A 24,075-nucleotide genomic window follows, 5' to 3' on the forward strand; every position below is an offset into this window, starting at 1 on the left:
CAGCACGTCCATACACGGGGTAGTATGCAGCCAGGTAAAGAGAAGGAGGCGCTGCCAGGGTATGACAGATGCCCGGAGAGACGCCAAGTGACGGCAGGCAAAGCTGCAACTGTGAACACAGATGAGGAGTCACTCTGCACACACGTTCCACCTGCCCGGGGAAACCGGGGAAGCTCAGCGGTGCCCCGGGAGGCCGGCCGTGCACCCGCCAGCCCTTCCACGTCCAGGGTTCGCTCTGCCTCCGTCACTGCTGTGCGAGGGGCTGGGCTCTGCCTGTGCTCGCGGACGCAGCCACGGCACTCAGCCCAGTGTGGGGCACAGAGCAGGCCCAGGCGGCATGAGCGGGATGACAGACTAAGTGAATCCCCACTTCCCAGCTCAGGAGCCTGACGTTTGGGGACGCGACAGGACCTGTCCGAGGTCAGCTGGCCCGTGAAGGTGGCTGGCTCAGGATGGTTACATCCTGTCCCCCAGGACAGGTGTCAGGGATGCAGAGCTGGCCACCCAGTGGAAACGCTTTATGGTGACAAATGGTTTGTCTGAACAGGGGAGAGCATGGGAGGCACGGCTTTGCTGAGAGCATCAGGCTCCGAGACATCTTCCAGTTCCCCGTGGCCATCGTGCGCGGCTTTTCCCGAGCGTTAACGAGCGGCCAGGTTCAGGTCCACACACGCCCCTCCTGCACAGACAGACTCGTTGTGGGTTCCAAGCAGCTCTGAAGGTCGGCGAAGCCAGTTCACTGGGAGGCCAGACGCTTCCCCTCTGTCTTCAGCCTGTCTCTTCCTCCTCCTCGTCCTCCTCCTCCCCAGACATGCGCGGCGTCCCCAAACACGCGCGGCGTATGGAAGACAAAAATCACCGTATTTACGGTGCTGCGCAATCTGTTTATTCCCTGTGTCCTGACTGTTTGACCCGCACTTACACTTGCCTGGATCGGGCGGCTTCCTCTGGCCTCCCAACGGCCGACGAGAGAAAGAGAGATGCTGTTGACTCGAAGCTGAGAACTCCAGAGTGAGCCCTTGTCTTGAGGGGCTCCCAGCGCCTCACACCCATGAGCTGAGTGCCAGAGGCCCTTCCTGAGGACGCGGGCTCCGTCCTTTCTCTAACGCGCTCACATTCACACACACGCTCACGTTCAAGCGTGATATTCTCACACAGTGACACACCCACACGCTTGCACACATACACATTCACGCTCACACACACACACCCCGCACACTCTCACACCCCCACCCCCACACACACTCTCACACATAGACAACAAAGACTACTGTCTCTCCCTGCAGTGGGTTTTCCCCTAATTTCCTCCAACTTTCCCATTTATTTCCTGTCCTTGGGAAAGGGAATTTCTGAATCCTTCTGGGGTTTCTCATTAAGATCCTGACAAATGGGAGAACAAGGAGGACTCGGAGCCCACCGCATCACCAAATATGGGATAAAAATGTGCCCTTTCCCCTCCCGGCCCCCCAGCACGAACAGAGTGCTACCTACACCCCAGAGGGCCGTTCCTCAGGTCTGTCTCACCCAGCTCCCAACAAACGCTGAAGGGGCCGGCATGGCCACACAGACTTCTCCGTGAAACCCAAGATGCACAGGGATTGCCCTTTAAACACAATGCGGGGCTTTCTTTAGGGGCGGCCTGACCCGTCTGCATTGCTCCTGCCTTAGCCCTGATTGACAGGGCCCCTGGGGCCCGCGGGGTGAGGCCTCCACCAGGGCTGTGGCCTTTTCTGGGGTTTAGAGACCCCCCAACAGATTATCGGGATGGTCCCGTGGGGACCAATCTGTCAGGTTTTCCTGTCAAGGATTCCTACCTCCTTCTTGGGACGCGGCAGCAGGGCCGAGAGCAGCCAGGCTGGTCCCCCCGTGTGGCCGGGGGAAGTCTTCCCCAGAGCCAGCTCCCTCTCCCCATCAAACACACACCACCGCCAGGAACGTCCCTCGTTTTTCATCCCTGGGGCTCCCTGACAGTAGGGGTGTGGCCTCAGCTCCCTGACCCCGGACTGGGACTGTCACCGCGGACCTGTGACAAACGAGCCCTGGGATCCCTGCCGTCGGCAGGCGCACAATTGTGGCCTTATAGTTCCCTGCAGCGGCTTGCCTTCCCAGACGGACAGGGATGGGCGGCCCGCGCCCAGCAGCCCGAGACCCCGGCATGGCACATAGCAGCGGGGAGGCCCCATGGAGCCCCTGCGAGGGGCCAGGCTGCACTCCGGGGACACTCACAGGCAAGGATGAGCTCCTGATGCCACCCTGCAGATGGGGAAACTGAGATGCGCTGTGCCATCAGCAGCAAGCTGCCCGCGGGGGGAGTCTGGCTCCATCCTGCACACCCTGTTTTCTCAGCCCAGCACCCCTGAGAAGCCCGTCACTCCCAGGGGATGTCTCAGAGAAGAAACAAAGAGTGTGGGCAATGCCGGCAGAAAGGCCTAGACCCCCACACTGCATGCAGGGCCTGAAGGACTGCCGCCCACCGTGTGCTCCTTCACCCTGCTGCCTGGTCCGCTGACCCTCCTGTCTTCCAGCACACGTACCTGCCTGCCACCTGCTTCAAGGGCTGACCATTCCTTTCAGCCAGGTCCCTGCCCAAGTGCCCCCGAGGGGCCCTCCCACCCATGGAAATCATGGTGCCACCACCATCACCATCTGCCTCCTTAGCTGGCCGGAACCTCACGAGAGTACTTGCTTCTCACCAGCATTCGTGAGCGGATCTGTTTCCTCCCTTATGGAGTCTTTCCTCTCCTGGGCTGTGGGTTTACCGAAGGTAAGGATTTGTGCAGATTCTGTCCACAGTGTATCTCCAAGCCCTAGAACAGCGCCTGGCACGCAATAAGAGCTCAGTAAGCACCTGATGAATGAGCAGTCAGATGAGGAAGAAACGAGGGACCCGCACAGTACATTCGCCTGAGCTTCCGGCAGGGACGGCTCCATAATGGCCTTCCTGTTCACGGTGGTGTTCCTTTCTTCCATCGTCCCCAGTGCGCCCACTCCTGCCCCTGAAGCCATTGTACACGACCTGCCCGACCCCCACACTGCCAACCACAGCCCACAGGCCCTGGGGAGCCCCCGTCTCAAACCATGCCGAACAGAAATCAGTATCCCCTCCCTGGAAACTGGAGCTGGGATCCAGAGGGCTCATGTTGCTTTATGCTGCTGGGTACACAGTCTTGTGAAAAGGATTCCTGGGAGCAGAGGGAATGGGCTGGAGGGGTTGATCAACAAAGAAAACACAAGACACAGAGAGAAGAGGCAGAAGGGCAGTTGGGGGGAGACGGAGAATTCCTGCATCCCCCTGAGACCTGGCCCAGGCCATCCACAGTGTTCTTACAGACCCCCCCTTGGGTCACCTAAGCCGCCACCCCCAGGCCGATCCTCCCTGCCAACGAGAACCTAGCTCAGGTCGCAAGCTCCTCTTCTTCCCTCAGCCCGTCCTCCTGGCCCCTGCCTCCCACCAGTGTGCGAGCTCACGGCCGCGTGTGTGCGAGCTCACGGCCACATGTCTGGGAGCTCACGGCTGCGTGTGTGGGAGCTCACGGCCACGTGTGTGCAAGCTCATGGCTGCGTGTCTGGGAGCTCATGGCTCCATGTGTGGAAGGGGACAAGGACGTCGTGGCAGACCACACTGACCTCCATATGCTCAGGGAAAGCTGACTTGCATGCATGCTTGTCAGGATGCCTGTCCACTGATCCCACGGGCCCTTGGAGCAATCTCTCTATGCCATGACTCAGCTTGTGCCAGGGACACAGCAATGAGCAGACAGGCAAATGCTCAGCTCTTGCAGGGTTTGTATTCTGTTGGGAGAGGAGTGACTTCATAAACCACAAAAATAAAAGCCAGGTATTATTCTGTAAGTATGATGGAGGAGCCCAAGGACAGGAGAGGGACTGCCCTTATTAATAAGGCCGTTTGCACTGGGTTACTGAAAATGTGGCATTTCAATGAAAGTTCCAAGAAGTGAGGGAAGAATCCAGGTTCTAGGTGGGAACAGCAAGAGCAAAGGCCCTGGGGTAGATGGTGCCTGCTGAGAAACAGAGAGCCAGCCCCCCGGTGTGGGAGGGAGTGAGCAAGGGGGTAGTTCTACAGAGAAAACAAGGGGCAGAGGCTGTAGGGGACACGCCAGGGAGGCCATGAGCTGGCTGTGTGCATGACTGATTTGGGCTTCACAGAACTTTGGGAGTGAGAGATGAGGAGCAAAGACTCACAAAGGTCACGGGGGTTTAAGGCCACACAGCCACTATGTGAAGCGTATGGGGCTCCTTCCATCTGAACAAACCCAGTGGTTTAAACCAAGTGTTGTTCAGAAGCGGTGACTGAATTCCATGTCACGTTTCCCCAGGCAGCCCCCAGCCGGGGGTGGGGATGACTGCTGATGGGAACGTTCTGGAATCAGAGAGACGTGGAGGATCGCAAGAACACTGTGAGTGGACTAAAGGCTGTGGAACCCCTCACTCCAACACGGCCAACGCGGCGACCTCTCAGAATAAAAGCCACGGCCTGTCTCAGGCGCCCTCGGGAGCCCCGCCTAGGGATGTTGCATTGTCACCTCTGTTCGTCTGTTGGCATATTCACGAACGAATGGCTTGGACTCTCACCAAGGTTTTCAGGCATTTACCGTGAGGAGAATGTTTTAAGAACGGCCCGGTGGGCTTTCTCCAAGTGTGCCGTTCGGATGTCCAGGCTGACTGAGACAATTTGCCAACTGCTAGCTTCATTCTCCAAACCAGAGCCCAGGGCATCAGGGAAGCGCCTCCGAGGTCACCCCAAATGAGTCCGGCACCGGACGACATCAATGCCCTGCCCCTCATGGATGCCCCAAGAACGTGAACTAGTAACAATAAATAGCTATTTGGTTACCTTTTACGGATACATTTGGACTGCATTTCAGGCAATTTTATGGGCAAATGCTATTTTGAGCATTCCCAAATTCCCACATCGTACGTGAAGCATCTGCAGTGGGAACATCTGGAGTTTTATGCTCGCGGCTCCTTGTGCATGCTCGGACATAAATCTGGACCTTTTCCGAGACCCCGGCGTGCTTTACTGACGGGTAAGACAGGCCCACCCCACTTCGTCCCCACGTCCACAAGATGAGGGTGCCCGTGGAAGGTGGGGAGTGCTGGGTGGCGGCTGGGACCACGGGTCCCACCAGCTGTAGGGAAGCCATGTCCGTCCTTGTGGGTGTGGCTATGCTCTTCCTCTCCCTAATTTTAGGGCCGGCCTGTCCCAGGTGGGCACAGGTAGACTCCTGCCATCACCTTTCCCACTAAGTCTACAGCCCCCAGCCGCCCGGGCTCAGGGTGAGGACAGCATTCTCCATCCCAGCAGTTTCACGGGGGCCGCCCGTTGCCTGAGAGTGAAGAGCAGACTCGCGGCCAGGACGGCCTGGGCATGTCCCACCTGCCCCCGTCCCACCTAACCAGAATCTCGTCTGTGTCCTTTGCGAATGTCCTTCCACCACTGAGCACCGTGTCTGGCACACAGTACGTGTCCGCTGTTTGTGCATAAACACTTTTCAATAAATTCACAGACAACTGAATGAATGAAGAATGTCATCTTGTGGGCGCAGTCGATGGCTGTGTGTCCGCAGAAGCAAGCTTGCCACGGGATGGCGCATCGACAGCCTTCCATCACCTTCCCCAGGGGTTGGTTTACAGCCGGCAGTCCCACAGCAAAAGTCTGCTGCATGGGCGACTTTCAAAGCACACGCATAACCCTGCTGTCTGCACGCCATGTCCCTTTTTACACACACTTTTCTGTGATAGCAAGTGTATGTCCGTTTTTCTGCTTTTTACGTTAACATTCCATCATTTATGTTTTTTCAGGTTTCTATAGGATCTTAAATTAGCTGCTAAATAACCATATTTTATTATTTCAGAGCATGATAACCACATTCTTTACTATAGAACAGGTGATCAGCAAATTACGGCCTGGGGGCCAAATCCCACCTGCTGCCTGATCCTGTTAAGAAAGTTTTACTGGCGCACAGTGAACGTTCATCGGTTTACACACTGCCTGTGGCGGCTTGCGCACCGCGAGGGCAGAGCTGGCAGTGGTGACAGTGACCGTATGTTTGTGGCTCACAGACCCAAAATATTCATGATTCAGTCTTTCAGGGAAAAGTTCACCAAACCCTGTTCTAGGACATTTCGGTATTTTCCAGGTCTTGGCAGTCAGATAATCTAGCAGTGACCATCTTTGTACGTTTGACTTTCAACTTTCAATGTCACCTTTTCTTGGTATAAAATCTTAAAAATGCAATTAGGTGACTACAGAGAATGAACATTTTTTGCAATGCTTTGTATTTCCCTGTATTGACATTCATGTTGCATAAAATTTATTAGGCTATCAGAATTCAGTGGAAGTTCTGGTTTCACTACAATCAAATAAACACTGACTGTTACTGGTTAGGACGCCACGGGTTAATGTGGGAAGTACAGAAAGGCTACTTGAGGCCTCTTTAATTTCACTGCTTCGAATATCTAGTGACCAGATTTATATTTTGGTGGCGTTTTTACTTTCCCAAAAGTCCAGTAATGAAGTTATAGAGAACCTTTTTTTACAAGAGATCCCCAAACACCTTGACTTGCTGTGAAAAGTCCTCTTCTAGGGAAAGCAACTCCTGGGAGAAGGAGAGAAAGGGCTCATTTCTCTATGGGAAGCAAATTTCTGTGGGGACAGCAATTTCAGTGGGTAGCATCCTCTCAGTGTTAATTAAGTTTGTTGATTAACAAGGGGAAGACTAACAAGACTAGAGTCCAGGAACCCTCTGCTTTGGAAATGCAGGATGCCCCCCGCCCACACTCAGCCTGCTGATTGTTACCTCCCAGTGAAACTTGCAGGAACGGGGCTCTAACTGGACCCCACCCCACCTTTAGGTTGGAGCCAGGGCCCCCTGGGGGAGGACTGCTGGTCAACCAGGTGGCTGCTAGGAGGGCTGTTCTGGGCTGCTGGCTCTGGTGTGAGATGGCTCCAGGCTGGGGCTGTGTGTGTCTTTGGTGTCCCTGTGGTCTTTCTAGAGCAGATAGACACTTTCTAAGAGGCTGACAATTCCATGGCAGCCACCCAAGGGCCCCCAGGCGGAGGTGAAGCAAAATTTCATGGTTTGTTTATGCTGTTTCTCAGGTTGACTGGGAAGACATTGTCAGATGTCACTCAGCCCCACAGTCCTCCACACTGCCTTTACCCTGAGTGGTAGCACTCCACTGCTTTCAGCCTGGGGGCAAGACAAAGGAATTCCTTGGGAGTAAAGTTGTAAAACAGAGTATATATCAAAATAGACTAAATTAGCCTTGCACTCATGGCTGACAGGGCCCTGCATGATCCACCCCCGGGGATTTCAACCCCAGTGGCATGTCAGAAACCCCGTGGGAAACTTCCGACATTTACTGGGAGTGTCCTAGCCCCATGTATCATGACTGAATTGATCTGGGTGGACTCCATCGCCTACATTTCTCAAGGGTTCCTACAGAGATTGGGTGCGCAGCCAGAGTCGAGAACCCATATGAACAAGAGTCAGATAAGACAGCGGGTGCGAGGGGCGCCTGGGTGGCTGTCGTTAAGCGTCTGCCTTCAGCTCAGGTCATGATCCCAGGGACCTGGGATGGAGCCCTGCATCGGCTCCCCGGTCCGCAGGAAGCCTTCTTCTCCCTCTCCCACTCGCCCTGCTTGTGTTCCCTCTCTCGCTGTGTCTCTGTCAAATAAATAAGTACGATCTTTAAAAAAAAAAAGACAGCGGGTGTGAGTGCAGATGAACCACAGCCCCCACTTCAGAGGCCGACACCTGGGAGTGGACCCTGACTCCAGCCCTTGAGGGTTGTGTGGTCTGAGTGATCTGAACTTCTGCGTTCCTTCAATCTGTTTTCTCATCTGTAGACTAGAAGTGATGACAACCAACGAGCCAGGCTGATGTGAAGACTGACCAATACATAAGTCAGTATATGTTTGTTTTTAATACACTACTGTTACCGCTAAAGCATTGGCCCTTTAGAGGGATCCCAGCCACTGGCTTTAATGGTGCTGTCAGGCCCCAACATGCTTCTAGACAGGGTCTTTGAAGACTGCCTGCTTGTTGTCATTTCAAAGATATTTGTATGTGGCCCCTATCTTCGATTAGGGATAGCAAATCTTTATCATAAGGAGTTGGTTTGAATTTTAGAATAGCCAAAATATTTCAGAGCCAGTTCTGGTGACTCATGGATCCAAGTAGCACGGCTTCTGTTCCAAGTGAAGAAACGAAAGCAGTTGCATAATTGGATTTTATAATTTCTGGGTGGATCTCAAAGTCTCAAGTGTCAAGGACCAATCTAATGTTGATGGTGCCTTTGTGGATTGGGGATGTCTACCTACTGGTTTTTCGTTTAACAAGCGTCCACTGATCCTTTGCAGAAAAAGGCTCTGAATAGATTAAGCAAAAGATACATAACCAGAAACTACTTGATCATATCAGGGGACGTCATAATAATACAGAAGCATCATGAGAAAACTAATTGACAGTCTTATGAAGCCATTGTTGTTTAGGACAGCCGCCCTCCGTTAAATAAGCAAAGCTTTAAGCTGAGACTGACTGGAGGTGGTAACTAAATCCTGATAAATTAAGTAGTTAATCCTTCATGGACAGAGGTAAGTTAGGACACACACATGTAGAATCGGTCATCCCAGAGTCAATGTTAATCACCAGCATCTAACAATCACTTTTCACGAAATAGTATCTTGACTTTGTATCTCAAGCCATTGGTTTCCTTCAAGGCTAAGTGAAGTTAGTTGAGGAAGGCAGGGTAGGGAAGCAGCTAGGAGCATGGGCCTTGGGGTAAAATGGGCCCTGCAGTTAACGTGGCCCATCACAGTCTGGTTGTATGGTCTGGGCCAAGGCGCTCGAGCTTCATGCCAGGACCAGGGGGAGAATCCCTGGCTTCAGTCCCAGAACTCCATCTAGAGCTCTTTTGTTCACAAAATAACTGCCCCTCAGTTTCTGCCTGAGATGAGGTCTCGGGCTGCACCAATTCAAACACATCTACTTTCTACATTTGTCATAAAGGCTGAGCAACTGGGTCAGCCATCGGGCTGTCCATCCACCTGGTCACCCAAACACAGCCCAGCGTGGCAGTCAACCCCACTCATCTCTGGGTGCGTGGGTTGTTTGGGACCATCCTACTGAGCAGAGCCTGTACAACTCCGCCCAGGTGTGGGTAGGAGAGGCATGGCTCCATGGGCAGCACTGGCCAGAGCACCCAAGTCAGGAGATGCACTTGAGCCCAGCTGTGCAACCTTGCACGAGCCACATCAGCTCCCCAAACGCCATTCATCCGAACTGTACAGGTGTGACAACATCTGCTCCAACTCTGTGGGTACGATGATTGTCACGCCTGCTGTTCAGAGGAGCAAACTGAGGCACAGAGGGAATAAGTAACTTGCCTGAGGCAGACTCTGGCAGGAGGTGGCAGTGGCAGGACTTGAACCCACACACCTGGCTCCAGAACGCATGTGACCAACTGCCTTTCTTAGCAAGGCTGAAAGCCTACTTAAAGCTAGTTGAAAACATGCCATCGGATGCACTTAGGTATAAAAACTTTCTTTATATGCCTGAATAAAATTAGAAGATGTCACAGTTAATTTAGCACGTTGGACCATTATGCTGGATAATTCAGATCAGCGATTCTCTGTGATCTTGTCTGAAATCGGCAGTTGCTGTTATTACTATGGCTAAAGATGAAGAGGACAGCCTTCCTACCTTGTCTCCTGGCCAAATCCCCTGACCGTTTTCGAATACCTGTAATCATTAACTGGAAAATTTGTCCTAATCTTTGTGAAAGAAAGTTTCCAAGTAAGATCTCTATCAACAAACACATTGTAGATATGGAGATAAACAGCTCAGCTCACCCCAAATGCCTTGTTTGTTTGTTTTTTAAGAACATGCATGAGCTCATTTGTAGTTGGGCATTTCTGGAGACTTTGCTCTCTTGGCTTTCTGTTTTCCCTATCCACGGGTATTTCCTCCATGTGGGAGAGGAGTGGGAGGGTGCAGAGACAGTAGGGAGTCTGGGGCCATGGATGGACCCACTGGAGCAGATCCTACGAGACCAGCTCCTTTAGACCCTGAGACCAGCCTCCTGGTGAAGACCAGAGCAGCGCCCAGATAGCCCTCCCCGGAGCACGGGTGGTCAGGAGAGGCAATCACAACCTCTAGAGTAAAGATGTACAAGAGAAAAGAATATTCCATTTCACAACAGGGGGGTCCTTTTTAACACAACGTGGAAATACAGAGTGACAGAACATTTTTGGTTGGTGGAGGTTTTTCCATGGGATTGTGATTACCTATGAGCACTTATTCTCTGTAGGGCTTTCGGGAGAGTGGATGTACAAATCAGCATGTAAAACGGGATGTGTTTCTGTGTTTCCTGGAAGGCGATGTGGTTTGAAATGGTTGAGAAGCACTTACTTGAAGGATGAGCCAAACAATTAGTTGAAAAGAATAAAAATGGTCGCTTTGCATTTATTCAATAAATTATGCATTTATTCAAAATACGTGAATGTTGCAGCTGCGGGGGAGGGGGGCGGTGGGTACTGAGCATGAACTTGTCTGAACTCGGGAAATTACAACTCTGGGGGTTAGGTAAGGTCCTACAAGGCACATGGCTGGGGTGTTAGTCTGTCCTGGCCAAGGCCCACGGCGGCCCACACCATGGGCATGACTCTCCTCGTCTCTGAGACCGACATCTCACTGCAGAGGGCTGTCAGCATCTAAGTTCTTGAGAAAGATCTCCGCGGCCGATACGCCCTTTACGGATGAGTTGCAAGGCCACTTCTCGGCAGGGCCGCTCAGCGCCTGTTCGTCCTGCTATTGCACAAGTCCGTGCGGCAGCCAACTGCTCTCACTTAGGTGCTGTCTTTCTCTGTGGCGCTCTGTGCCCCTCCTTCGGGCGGGAAGCGTCTGTTTAAATCTTTTGCAGATTTAGAGGGAAAAGATCACATCTTCTAGGCTCTGCCGCTTGTGAGATGTTCTCTCGTCAAATGTTTTCTCTGTTATTGTTCTCTGAGACGTGTCCAGGGTCACATGGTGACTTAGCAGCCACTCCCTCCCACCACGACAGCAAGGGTCACACACTCATTGCCCCCAAGACGGAAGGCTGGGGGTGGACACTGCACAACAGCCATGTGGAATTTGGGTCCAATGTTGCTAAATGTATTGATTTTTTTTTTAAACTTTATAATGGAAAAGTCCCTTGTTTCTAAAAACCCTGAATTTGCCAGAATGTGTGAGCTCAGTTGCATCCTATCAGACAAACTTGAACAGAGGGGCAAGCTACAAAAGGGTAAGTCTGCTCTCTTCCAAAGCACTGGTGAAATGAAAGGCGAAGACAGGCTGAGGGCACACAAGAGTCAAGGAGACCAATGACGCGTGACGCCGGCGGTGATACTGAGTCCGGGTTGAAGCCTGCACGGGAGGCTGACGGCTGCTATAAAGCACCATATTGGGACCCATGGTGACAGGGGAACATGAGCGTTTGCTCCAGCACCATGACATCGTGGTTGTGTGGCAGAACGTCCTTGTTCCTAAGGGACAATGCTGACCCCTTCAGGGGCAAAAAGGGACACATCATACAGATTACTTTCAAAGAGTTCAGCAAAAGTAAAGCAACAAGCAATAACCATGAAATGACCGTGAGAAAGAAAAGGAACAGAAGTGCAGATATAGCTAAATCTTGACATGGGTGGAGCCAGGTGGCACAAATATGGGAGTCCATTGTGACATCTGGAAATTCTTCTATGGGTGGACCCCAGATCTTTTCAAAATAAAAACTTCAACAGAAACAAAGAGGACAGGAAAACATAAGGCCTGGTGAGCCACACCAAGCCCTGCTCTTTCCCAGGGGCCCCCAGATGGAGGCTCCCAACAAGATGGCGTCTGCCCCCTGGAAGGGGCTCAGGTGGTCTGACCATGGAGTGCCCACAGAGCCAGGGACACACTGAGAAGAATGAAGCAGGCATCTCCTGCCCTCGTGGGGTTTATGTTCTAGACCCATTCCGATAATGAGCACAAGCAAACACTGACCTCCATAAAATGACACCCTGTTAACAGCATGGAGAGAGCAGACTGACGGAACAGCAGTAGGGTGACAAGACGCTGTCCTGCAGGATCACCTGGCCACGGGGTGGGCGGGAAGCTGAGAAGCAGCCCAGCCATCACAGACCTTGAGAAGATTCTTCCAGGCAGTGGGACTGGCCATGGATGGGAGACAGTCCCCACAGCGGCAGCCAGGGTGACGTGGGGAGGAAGAGAGGCGCACGTGGCCAGCCCGGTGGGTGGGATGAGGGTTGGGGGCTATGTGGGTTTTATTCTAACGGTAACTGGAGACCGCTACAGATCATGTGCCTCTGACCCTGACCCTCCTTCTTTCTGTGTTGTTTCTGGAGCCCTGTGCCTGAGGATAATAGTAAGCACAAACCCCCTGGTATCCCGCTCACTGTGCGCCGGGCTATGAGCATGCTACAGATCCCAGCCAATTTACCCCACACATCACCCAGGGAAGAAGGCCAGATTTTTACCCAGATGAGAAAAGCAACATGGGCCCTTGTAGAGAAGAGCTCTGCACTGGGTAGAAATGCTTCCCTGAAAAGATGTATTCAAGCCATAACCCCCCTACCCGCGGACATGGTGTAGCCGTGGATGTGACCTTATTCGGAAATAGGGCCTTTGCAGACACCATCAAGTGACGATGAGGTCATGCTGGAGTAGGGCAGGCCCTGCATCCAATGCCTGGTGCCTAGAGAGGAGAGCGATATTTGGGCGCAGACATACAGAGATGGAAGACACACGTGTGAAGACAGAGGCAGACATGGGAGGGACGTGGCCATAAGCCAGAGACTGCTGGCAGCACCACAAGGCAGGAAAGAGGCAGGCCGCAGCCTCCCCCCCAGGGCATGTGGAGGGAGCACAGCTCTGCCGATGCCCCGACCTCAGATTTCTGGCCTCCAGAGCTGGTAGAGATGAAGTTTTGACGGTTTGAAGCCCCCCAGCTTCTGGAGCGTGGTGTGGGCAGCTGTGGAAGCCTCGCAGAAGAGCTGCCAGGCTCTGCACCTGATAGCACCTGGCCCCGCACTCTACAAGACACTGGGGGCATTGAGGGGCTCCCGGGCCTCATTCTGGGACCAGCTGCACTTTGTGAGGCCCTCCTACGACTCGCCATCCTCGTCCCCCCCCCCCAAAAGCCAAGAGCCATGTCAGGTGGAAGTCCTCTGGACCCCACCGCCCACAGGAGGGAGAAATGGAAGTCAGCCAGCCACTAGCCCCCTCCCCCCTCCCTCCAAGGCATAATTGAAGAAATTATAAGCTGGGGCACATGGGAGTTCTCCCATCCATGGAAGGGCCACTGGACTTGTTCTGATGGACAGCTGGCCATGGAAGGGGTGGACACTCCATGGGGCCCCTGCCTGCAGGAGTGATGGGGCCATGCCGGGGCCTCTCTGGGCGCGGTGAGCCGCCGCCCTGCTCAGATACCTGTCAAATCAGTGTGTGCAGCTGTCCAAACCGTGGTCCTGAAACCCGATGACCGGGGCTTTGAGAGGTCAGGGACAACGCACACAGGAGAAGCTGCTTTCTAATGAAAACATTTGCAGGAGAAACAAAGGAGACTTTCTCTCGGAAACTGCCCTGCCTCCGCGCCTTCCCTGGGTGGAAGAAGAGAGAAGAGCAGGGAAGCAGGGAGGTTCTGGCTGTGGGACGGGCCACAAGGGAACCCGCCGACCCCACCTTGAGGACACAGTCCTGTCCCCCAGCTGGAGGACCCCGCCTCCGCCTGCCCGTGGTTTCAGGATGTCTGACTCCTAACCAGAGAAGACGGTCTCCATAAACAAACCTGTCGGCTTTACCGTGAACTTCTCAGGAGGCATTTTCCTCCCAGTGAGACAGCCACTCCCCGGGGATTCTGAATTTTGCAAGTTTTCATTTGGGAGTAAACAAGCCCCTTTGATTTCTCACGAGGTGCACTGGGAATAGATATTCTGGTCCAACATCCAAGCCGGGGGATGGCCTGCTTTTTGTATAACAGTAGTGACTGTTTAGACAAAGGAGCGGTAGTTCAACTTTCAAGTCTTAGCCAGAAATTACACATAAACAAACGGTCGTGACGGCACCAATGAGTCCCAGATGTGGCAGGTAGAGGGGTGGGGGCTCCTCCAGGCCGTCCTACATCGGAGGACAGGGGAAGAGCAAGCCAAGCCACCATGCAAACTGTAGACGCTCTAGAAATACATGCCTGGGCAGTGGGACTGGGAATTTCGGGATTCGAACTCAGGCCTGTGCACACACCATACCCAAGGAGGATGGTCTGGAGTGGCATTTCAGTGGGCGGCTGGGGGCGCAGGGGCAGGGATGGGTCACGGGGGTCCCGCTGCAGAGGAGTGATGGGAGCCACATTGCTCGTGGCTCCAGCAGCAGACTAAACCCACCAGGACTAAGGCTCCATAGCTGTCACTGATGTGGATGACACGTACCCCCGGCCGCCAAGTCAGATGGCCACATGGAAAGTTAATAGGGGTTGTAACAGGAGGACAAGGTGATGTTGTTCCGGCAGGAGCTCGGGACACAGCTCTTCCCGATGACCAGCTTCAGGGCACAACGTGGTTGCAACAATGTCTGACATTGTCATCACGTCCCAGTGGCAGACCGGGCACTCCGCGCTTCTCGCCTATCACTACAGTTCATTCTCCCACATCTCAGCAGGAGACCCCGTTAGCGTTCCCACACTGCGGCGTGCTGGCTGAGGCTCTGGGAGGGTAAGTAACCTGCAGAAATCCCATGGACGGGAAGCAGAGGGACAGAAAATGGGACTGGCTGGGCCTGACTCCTGGGTGTGCTTGTCTCTGTGCTAGAACATGCTTCTGTCTCCACGGCCTTTCCTGCCTGGAATAACTAGTCTGCTTGCTCACGACACGAAGTCTCACTACTTTATTCAGGAAGCCGTTTGACAGCTCGGACCCAGTGACTCCTGTGTGTCCGGTACTGTGGGAGTTTCTGCACGTAACATGGGCCTAGGCACTGGGGATCAATCACGGATCAAAAATAAAGACAAAACTTCGAAACACTGGGGTGGCTCAATCAGGTAAGCGTCCAACTCTTGATTTTGGCTGAGGTCCTGGTCTCAGGGTCGTGAGATAGAGCCCTGCGTTGGGCTCTCTGCTGAGCGTGGAGCCTGCTTAAGATTCTCTTTTTCCCTCTGCCTCTGCTCCTCCCCTCCTGCTTGTGTGCACACTCTCTCTCTTAAAAAAAAAAAAAAGAGAGAGAGAAAATTCCTGCTGTTCTGGAGCTGATACTCTAGTGGGGAGAGATAGAAATCATGGTGAAGAAGTAAGTTACAGAGCATGCAAGAGAAAAATGGACGGGTGCGGGTGCTGGGAGAGCGGGCGGAGAGCGTGCACGTGCGTTTACCCCATGCCAGCTCTTTGAGGCTGAGGGTTCAAATGTGAGTCATGTGAGGTTCTGCGGATGAGAAGCTCCAGGGTCATCCAGGGACACCTGACACGGGAACCAGTAGTCACCATGCATGGGAAATGCCATGATGTGGACAGGAACAGGCGACGGGGAACAGAAGTGCCTAAGTGTGCTCAGAGCTGCACGCGTGCACATGGGTTGTGTCCCCTGCCGGGCGGCAGCCACCAGCACAGCAGCCACCACGACCGCCTCAGGGCTCGCTCCGTGCCAGCCCCTGCTAACGGCTGCTCCTGCTTCGGCTCCCTGGATCCTCAGAACACCTCCATGGGGAGGAAACTGAGGCTCGGGGACGTCAAACTACCTGGCTCGGGGCCCACGGACCTGCGTCTGAAACCTGGGTCGTGCCCAATACCCTGTTCTGCAACACTTGTGAAGGAACAAACTATTTCTTTTTTTCCATCTGCTGCAGACCGAACACATTTTCTTCCATCGATCAGATGCTCAAAATAAAGTGTGTTGAGTCAAAGACTGCATTTAGAGTTGCGTGTTCCGAGCTTTGTTTCCCCTACGTCTCTATTCCCCGTCCTCCTCTCCCCGGGCCCCTACACGTGGAGGGCAGAGGGACACTGAGAGGCGTGCACGCCCAGGGCGGCAGATGAGCACCCAGCTCATATTCTGGTTCATGCACAAGCTGCTTTTGTCCCCGCCTCTTCCCTCTGCCCTACCCGACACGAGTGTGTTTGGAGGACAGTGGGATCTGGGCAACATGGTGCCTTGGCCTCCTCCTCACTCCTCAAGCTATGCCCCCCTCGGGATGGAACAGCACCGGATCCCTTGCATGCCCAACCTCTTGGCCTGGCGAAAGCTCAGGCTCCTGGCCAACCCCAGGCCAGGTGGCCTCCCTGTGCGATCGATCGTGCATGCCGCAGGGCGCTGTCCAAACTCAAATCAATTAGCGGCAGCTTCCAAGTCTGTCCTGAATGAAAGGCATGGAAAGGTGTGACCCCTCATCAAAGGCTCCAGGCTCGGCTGTGTGTCTGAGGCTCAGCCCAGCCCCCGAGCAAGCTGAGGGGAACTCACCCAAGATGCTTGGTGGGCCTGGAAATGCTCTCCTGGAGCAGGCGGACCATGGTTTCAGGTTGAGCAGGGCTCTGAGTCCAGGGTGTCAGGGGTTTAGCTGAAGCCTTTCCAAACCTCTCGCGTTGGAAAAACTGCTCTCAAAGGCTGCCATGCCCCAGCTCTCCAGTGAGACTTCTGGCGTCTCCTCCCTCCATTCCGGCCAGAACCACCAGAGCCATCGGCTTCACTCCACACCCCTGCATTCTCAGCTCTGCACAGAGCCCCGCTGACTTCAAAGGGAAGCACAGAGGGGAGACAGGAGGAGACGGGCCGGCCATCAGCAGAGGTTGTGCCTGTGTGAGCCCCATACTTGCAGCCCCGACCCCAACAACAGGGCCACAGCAGGGGCTGACGTGGGGAAAGAAGAAGCCAGAGGAGAGCCTCTGAGAACTGGGTCAGGCCCAGTCATGCTTGCACGAAGGTGCAGTTCCAAGAGTGCCCGGAAGGCCCGAGCGGGGGCCCTCCTTCATGCAGGAATTGTCTTCCAGAGGTAAGGCCTGAAGCCTGTGTGAGAGCCCGCACCCCCTGACGTCTGCCGGGCAGCCGCAGACCACCCATGCCCGGGAAAGCGGCACTTGCTGTCAGAGTCAGAGGAAAATCGGGAGGAGGATGCCAGCACACCCACACCCTGTGAATGCGAGTCTCTTTGGCAGCACCCGAAGCCGTGGGGAAGCAAGTGCAGGCAGAGCAAACTGGGCTCGCAGAACCCAGGGTCCTTGGAGAGCGTGGGGCCCGGGGCCGTGAAGCGGCTTGTCCCCAAGCCACACAGCCAGAACATGGCAGAAGCAGGACGGGAGGGAGCGTCCCCTCCTCCACTTGTCGCTTTCCCCCACTCCTCCCCAGGGTGACAGCTGGCTGGGGACAGAGCTATCGCGCATTCATTCATTCTTACACTCGATAAATATTACTAAAGGCCTGGACCCTTTTCAACTCCTACAACCTGAATACCTTACACCTCTCCTCAAGCATCCTCCCCCCCCCAGCAGGCCATCTTATCGCCTCCGTCAGGGAGAAGAGGGTTCACTGGGCATTCACCTTCTCGCATAATCACCTCTCCGCACACACACACTTCCTTCCTTCCTTCTTCTTTCTCTTCTCTGCTCTCCCCCAAGGCTCTGACATTCTCAGCCTGAGGGTCATTTTCTGAAGGCTGGAACCTTGCAGACTCTCCTGACTGAGGGTGCTGGGCTCATGGTAGGTCTGCAGGGCCTTCTTGCAGAGTGGAGGCAATGGGCTGTTCCAAGGCCAAGGCCGGGTTTGGGGGGGCAATGGCTCTTGCCCATCAATGACACGGAACCCGTGGGACCTATGCAGGGTTTACATGCCTGCCCAGCACATCTAGGTCTCTGGGACAGAATTAGTATCTTACAACCTCAGGGACTCCTAGTGACTGTAGCCAGTCACCAGGCTACATGTCCTACAGCTCTGTGATCCTATTTCAACAAGAACTCTTCCAAGGTCAGTACTGTTTGACAGATAAGGAAACTGGATGCCAGAGATGTGAAAAGCTTGCCTGAAGTCACCCAGGCAGGAGGTGAGGGGGTTGAAATCCCAGTGAGAACATTCCAGCTCCTGTCCTCCCCACCACTCAGGTTCTCTCCACACTGAATGCTCTGTCCCTCTCCAAGGCATGGGGACACATCTGGACTTTGTGGTCTCTCAATGCTGGCCACGTCACCTAGATGAGGGAAGGCATCTCCAAGGGGCTCCGGATTCACGTGGACGGACTGTCCCGACCCTCTTGCTTTGTAAACTGAGACCCAGAAAGGCCTGGGGGCTTGTTCTGAATTCCAGGCAGACCCAGAACCCCTCAAGTTAGTTTTCCTCCATTCCTTTTCCATTGGTATGAATTTCCCCACCCTAGGAGGGAGGGGAGGAATGGAAAACTCCATACTGTATGGCAGAGAAAGAGGAGCTGAGTATCGTAAGGACTCTTGAGGTCACTCCCACCTTGAGCTCACACGGCAGGAGGACCCCAGGTGTCAGGTGGGCTGGTAATCCCCACGTGACACCCACAGCAGAGCCTAGACACAATGCCAGACCTCCAGACAGGTGACTTCCAGCTGGGAGCTCTTTGTACACCTGCTGTACTGTCTTCCCCATCTCTTCTCTCCTATTGTGGGTTTTAAGGACTAGAATGAGAGACCCTGAAACCGGCTTCTGATTCCACGGTCTACAGCAGCCGGGCGTGGGGCTTACAGACACAGAGGGCCGGCGCAGGACGACAGGGCACCCCATCCTGAGGTCGGCCCTATCCACATCCAGCCAACCGATGCCACAGGGAATGTCCAGCTGTGGGTGAGCGTTCTGACTAATCAAGAAAAGCCAGAGCTCTAGGTTTTTAGATAAAATAACCTGGTTTTAAGTGTTATGAACAATGTGTAAGACTGTGAACACATGTATGGGCTGATTTGGTCTCAGGTCAACATTCATACCCCCTTGCCCTAGAGTATTAAAATCTCTCAGGGAGGGATGTCACTGCGCCCACGGCCTGCTCCGCCATGACCAGGAAGACCAGAAGAAGCCTTCTGGCAGAAGTGACAACCGGCATCAATTGTTTGAAATTAGACATGTCTGTAAACCCGTCACCCGTTTTTATGTCTGTGGTCGGCGGTGCTATTAGCAGCTGGACTTCAAAGTGTGAGGAGGACAGCAGGCGGAGGCCTGCACAGTGTCCCTGCTTCCATCCTGTCATTAATGAGGGTTGGTTTACACGCGCATCAAGGGCTGATAAGGACACCTGAGGGTCGCCCATGTAACTGCAGCCTGGAGTAGACAATTTACTGGACAGGAAGTCCAGCTATCAGTCATCAACTATTGGAAGACTTTTCAGATGTTGTTTTTAAACCATCTTTTGAACCCCAGTAGACTTGAACTTCATGCAGGTAGTATCAGGAGGATGGGAGCTGTGGGCCGCCCGGTAGCCAGGGCAACGACTGCCATCCCGATGTCCGCCCGGGGCTGTTGAGGCACGGCGCATGGGCTCCAAAGACCTGGGGGCCACATCACTTCAGCCTCTGACCGGCTGCGCCAACTCGGGGTCTTCAAGCTTTAGTAACTTTCTCTGTAAGAAGATGTCTTCCGGCCAGTGCGCCCAACATCCAGTTTGCTGGAGACCTTCCTTGTCCCACCCATGGAAGCCCACGTACCGGGAAAGCGCAGTCCCAGAGCAGCCATGTCACTGCCCTGCCAGCCCTGAATCCTATACCTCTCATTGACCAAGATCGCGATAAACACAAAAGTGGAGTGGACATGTCGGGGACGGCCACGTCATCCAAGAACCTCCCACGGGACTACTCTCTCTGTTGGAAACATTTGTTGAGCGCCTAGAGTTTCCAGGACACCTGAGGCGACGTGGAAAGACATCTTGAGCCTAAGTTCTCTGTGGGCTCTCTCTGTGCTTAAGGCTGGGTTTGCCGGCACACGTGTCTGTGGAGGGCTTTGTACAGAGCCGGCAGCAGAGACGAGGCAGCGGGCCACCCGGGGAGGCTCCCTGCCCTCAAGGCTGACCCAGCCTGGGCACAGCGCCCACTGGCTTGAATTGCTGTCTACACTTCCCTGGTACCGTTTGTGAGAGGTGGGAGAGGGATCAATGTGAGTGACCTAAGGTCTCTGGGCGACTTGAGTTTTATGCGTGCACACGACTCCCTTGGCTCCAATAAATGTAGGTTCTGACCCATGAGCCCTGAGACCCTGCCAGGCACTGGGTGACTGACCCTTGGCAGAGACTGGACCCCACGGACTCCTCTTTCTCCCGGTGACGAAATACAGTCCCGGAAGGAGGGAACCAGATCAAGGAGCGGGCTGAGCGAGCGCACCTCCCATGGGCTCGTCCACCAGCGACTCTCTCCCGGCGTCGTGCTCGGCCCCCACCGCTCCCCGTTTCACTCGGTCTACGTTCCTGGGAACACTCACAATCTGCTGTTGGCTTATCAGTCAGTACAACTGCCGGGGTTGGAATCCAACCACACTCAGTTATGATGACCCCACCCTGCCCTACGCCTTCTCTGCCGGAGCCCACCGAGGCCGCGAGCGGAAGTCTGCTTCCGCTGCTCCCACCGTCTCTGCACCCCATCCTCCCCACTGACTTGAGGACCTTGTCTGTATGAGCTTCCTTCGCTCCCACTGTACAAGCATTAACATAATCAGAGATAGAAACAAGGATTTGCATGCTTTATGAACAAGAAAAATTAGAAGCAGCCTAAATGTCAAGAAAAGGGACTGACTGGATCATTTAACACATTACCTATTAGCTGACATAGACGCTACCATTAGAAACCACACTTCTGCCTGCGAACAGCGGCAAGTGATCACCGTAGGAGAGTAATTCTAAGGACAAGGTTGCAAAACGACATAGAGAACACAATACTGATTCTGTAAAAAATAAAAAATAAAAATAAATAAGGAAACATATATATTCCATAGAGGAAAGCTCAAGGAAATGGTCCCAACATCTTAACAGGTTGGTTCCTGGGCATGCAGTCATGGTGTTTTCTCTTCTGATGTGTCCTTTGCTGGTGCTCTGGATGCAGGGCTTAAAGTCAAGGATTCTGGGTTCAATTCCCAGCTCGGCCACCAGCTGTTCTGAGCCCATGGGTGCCTCAGTTTTCCCTTTGTAAAAGCAGAAGTGCTACTGCACCTCCATCCTCGGACTAGGGGGTGGATCTGGTAAGGTGCTGTGGCAGAACTGAGGGACCTGGGGGTTTGGGGGGAGATGGCCACAGGGACTCCCGGCGAGGATAAAGCTGGCCTGGCTGTGCACAGCTTCTCCACTCTGCTCAGGTACACACACGTGCACGCCCACACACACACACACTTCCCTCCACTCCAAACCCGACTGGACTCTGGTCCTATCCCAGAGCTCCCAGGCCACAGAAGGGCCTTTACTGCCCTCGGTGCTCGCTGTCCGCCCCACCCCACCCCACTGAGGGAACAGGCGGGAGAAGGAGCTACAGGTGAGGAAGCCCCTTCTCCATGAACCCAGAGGCTCCCGGCACCCTTGTCCACTCGCTGTGTAAGTCCCCGGCTCGGGCAGCATGCTAGGATATGGAAGGACAGGGCTGGCCGCTGGTGAGATCGGGGAGGGCACCCCCACTCAGACTTTTATTCAGTGAAGTCCCCTGTTGGGTCCCACCCCATCACATTATACCTGCCTTCATTCAAAAGGAAAAAACAAAACAAAACAGCACGCTTGATCCCGTTCTGGACAGGCACACACACCGTTTGGGATTTTCTAAATGACAGCACCTGTTAATTGTCTGGTTAGGTATGACCTATTAAACATTTACCGCCCATTTCCTGTACACGTCTGGCGAGGCCAGCAGGAAATTTAGAACAAATTAAGCAGCAGCTGCAGTCCGTCGTGCTTTAATGGCCCCGCCATGATTCTACGCGGCATTGTAAATATGAGGGGCAGATCTATTAGGGACAGGCGGGTTCCATCAAGAAAGCCTCCGCCTCCCCGTCCTCCTGCCAACCGGGCCCCGTAAAGTTAAATTGGCCAGCACGCATCTCTCCCTCCCCTCCTCCCCCCACACCCGTCCATCTGAGGGGAGGCTTTCTCATGTCCACACCCCACTCACCCCTCCCCACCGTTCCCACACGATTTCACATGTGGTCCGAGAGGGGCACTTCCTGCCGTTATAAAAAGCAAAACCAAGACCCCAGCAAAAACAGGCTGTGTGCAGAACACCCAAGTTGACAGTGTGAGAGAGGCTAATCCACTCCATATGACAAACAGCAGTGGCCCAGGGGCAGGCTCAGGCCCGAGGAGAGCTCGCCGCAGCCCGCCCCCCACCCCCGCTCCCTGCTCAAGTGGACCCTTCAGAACAGGAGAAAAATATTCTTAGGAGCACGCCCCCAACTTTAAACTGATTATGTTTGGGTTTAATAGCCTGCCATGCATTGTTCTTTCTTCACTTTGAAAATAAACTCTAGGAAGCATTAATGCAAATACAATATAAACACGCTCGTTCCTATATTTTCGCATCTCCTGGGCGTGCTCTGGCTCTCTCCGAAGACCGTGGCTTAGCCTGATGTGAGAACCAGATGGATCTTGAAACGGGAAGCTGTGCAATTCTCACCGTGTAAGCAGACAGCTGTCCAGGTGATCTGAGGGAGGAGAGCCCCACAGCACGATCCATAGCTGCTTCCACCGCCTGGAAACACTGACACCGGCAAGGGCTTCTCTTTCCAACTCCTCTGCAGAAAAATGCCAAATATTACCTCAGTTATTAAGGGAGGTGTGACCAGAGATTTGGGTTTAAAAGAACACATCCTGGGGTAGCCATACTTCAGTCGATACTTTTGTGTTTCTGGGGCTAGCGTGAGATGCTGGATCCCTGACGAGAGCACTTCCCTCATTTGGTCCCCGCTGCTAGCCAGCCAATGGGAAGACCTCTTTCCACAGCTGCTCCCCAAGGAAACTGGGCCTGCACATGCTTATCAGTCGCCATATCCAAAATAGAACCCTCCTACTTCCTGTTTCCTACTTCCTGCTTCCTACTCCCCAGTTCCATAAACCATTCTCCTTGAGAGGTGCTAAAAATGGAAAGGGCAAGATGAAAGAATTAGCCAGAAGATTTATACCAGCCCATAAAAGTCCCCTCAGTGTTCCAGAGACTAAATTGTCAGCTCTACTTTAATTGAAACTTTTACTGAGTGGTTAATCTGAATTTTGTCTATAATTCCATTAAAACCTACTAGGCCAACTGTTTGTGGTTTGGTTGTCCTGGATGACTTGACAAATTAGTATAGTAAATTTTGGGTGTCTTAAGTACTAAATTAGATCATTTGTTTAATGAGCCAATCCACTGCCCAGAGTTTGACCCCAACCCACTAGGGTGAGTTCACATGGAGTTCCAAGGCAGAGCCCTCATTTGTCTTCTGCTTCCAAAGAAACTGCTCTAAAGTTAGGGTTGACCGTGGAATTCCAACCTTAACATTGATTTTTTTAGCGACAATTAGAAAAGTAAATTCTTTTCTTCATTTTCCTTTCTATTCTCCTCTTCCAGTATTGTCACTGCCATAATCACCAACATCACCATCACCCTCACCATTCCATCATCACCACCACCATCATCATCACCACCGTCATCCTCATCATTCTCACCACCATCACCACCACCACCATCATCACCACCGTCATCCTCATCATTCTCACCACCATCACCACCACCACCATCATTACCACCACCATCATCATCACCACCATCATCCTCATCATTCTCACCACCATCACCACCACCACCATCATTCTCACCACCATCATTACCACCACCACCATCATCACCACCACCATCACCATCACCACCATCATCACCACCACCATCATCACCACCACCGTCATCCTCATCATTCTCACCATCATCACCACCATCATCATCACCACCGTCATCCTCATCATTCTCACCACCATCACCACCACCACCATCATTCTCACCACCATCATAACCACCACCACCATCATCACCACCACCATCACCATCACCACCATCATCACCACCACCATCATCACCACCACCATCAA

The 24,075-nt window shown here is 53.5% G+C and overlaps 1 long non-coding RNA gene across 1 annotated transcript in view; it reads right to left on the reverse strand.

The window, feature by feature from the left end:
• Positions 1–24,075, reverse strand: part of LOC105239251 — a 328,945-nt gene that overhangs the window by 56,537 nt on the left and 248,333 nt on the right. The window contains exon 12 of the long non-coding RNA XR_002143499.2: positions 22,631–22,748. This is a non-coding gene — a long non-coding RNA (uncharacterized LOC105239251). The remainder of the gene's footprint in view (positions 1–22,630; positions 22,749–24,075) is intronic.

The sequence above is a fragment of the Ailuropoda melanoleuca genome, chromosome 12, assembly GCF_002007445.2.
Source record: "Ailuropoda melanoleuca isolate Jingjing chromosome 12, ASM200744v2, whole genome shotgun sequence".
NCBI lineage: Eukaryota > Metazoa > Chordata > Mammalia > Carnivora > Ursidae > Ailuropoda > Ailuropoda melanoleuca.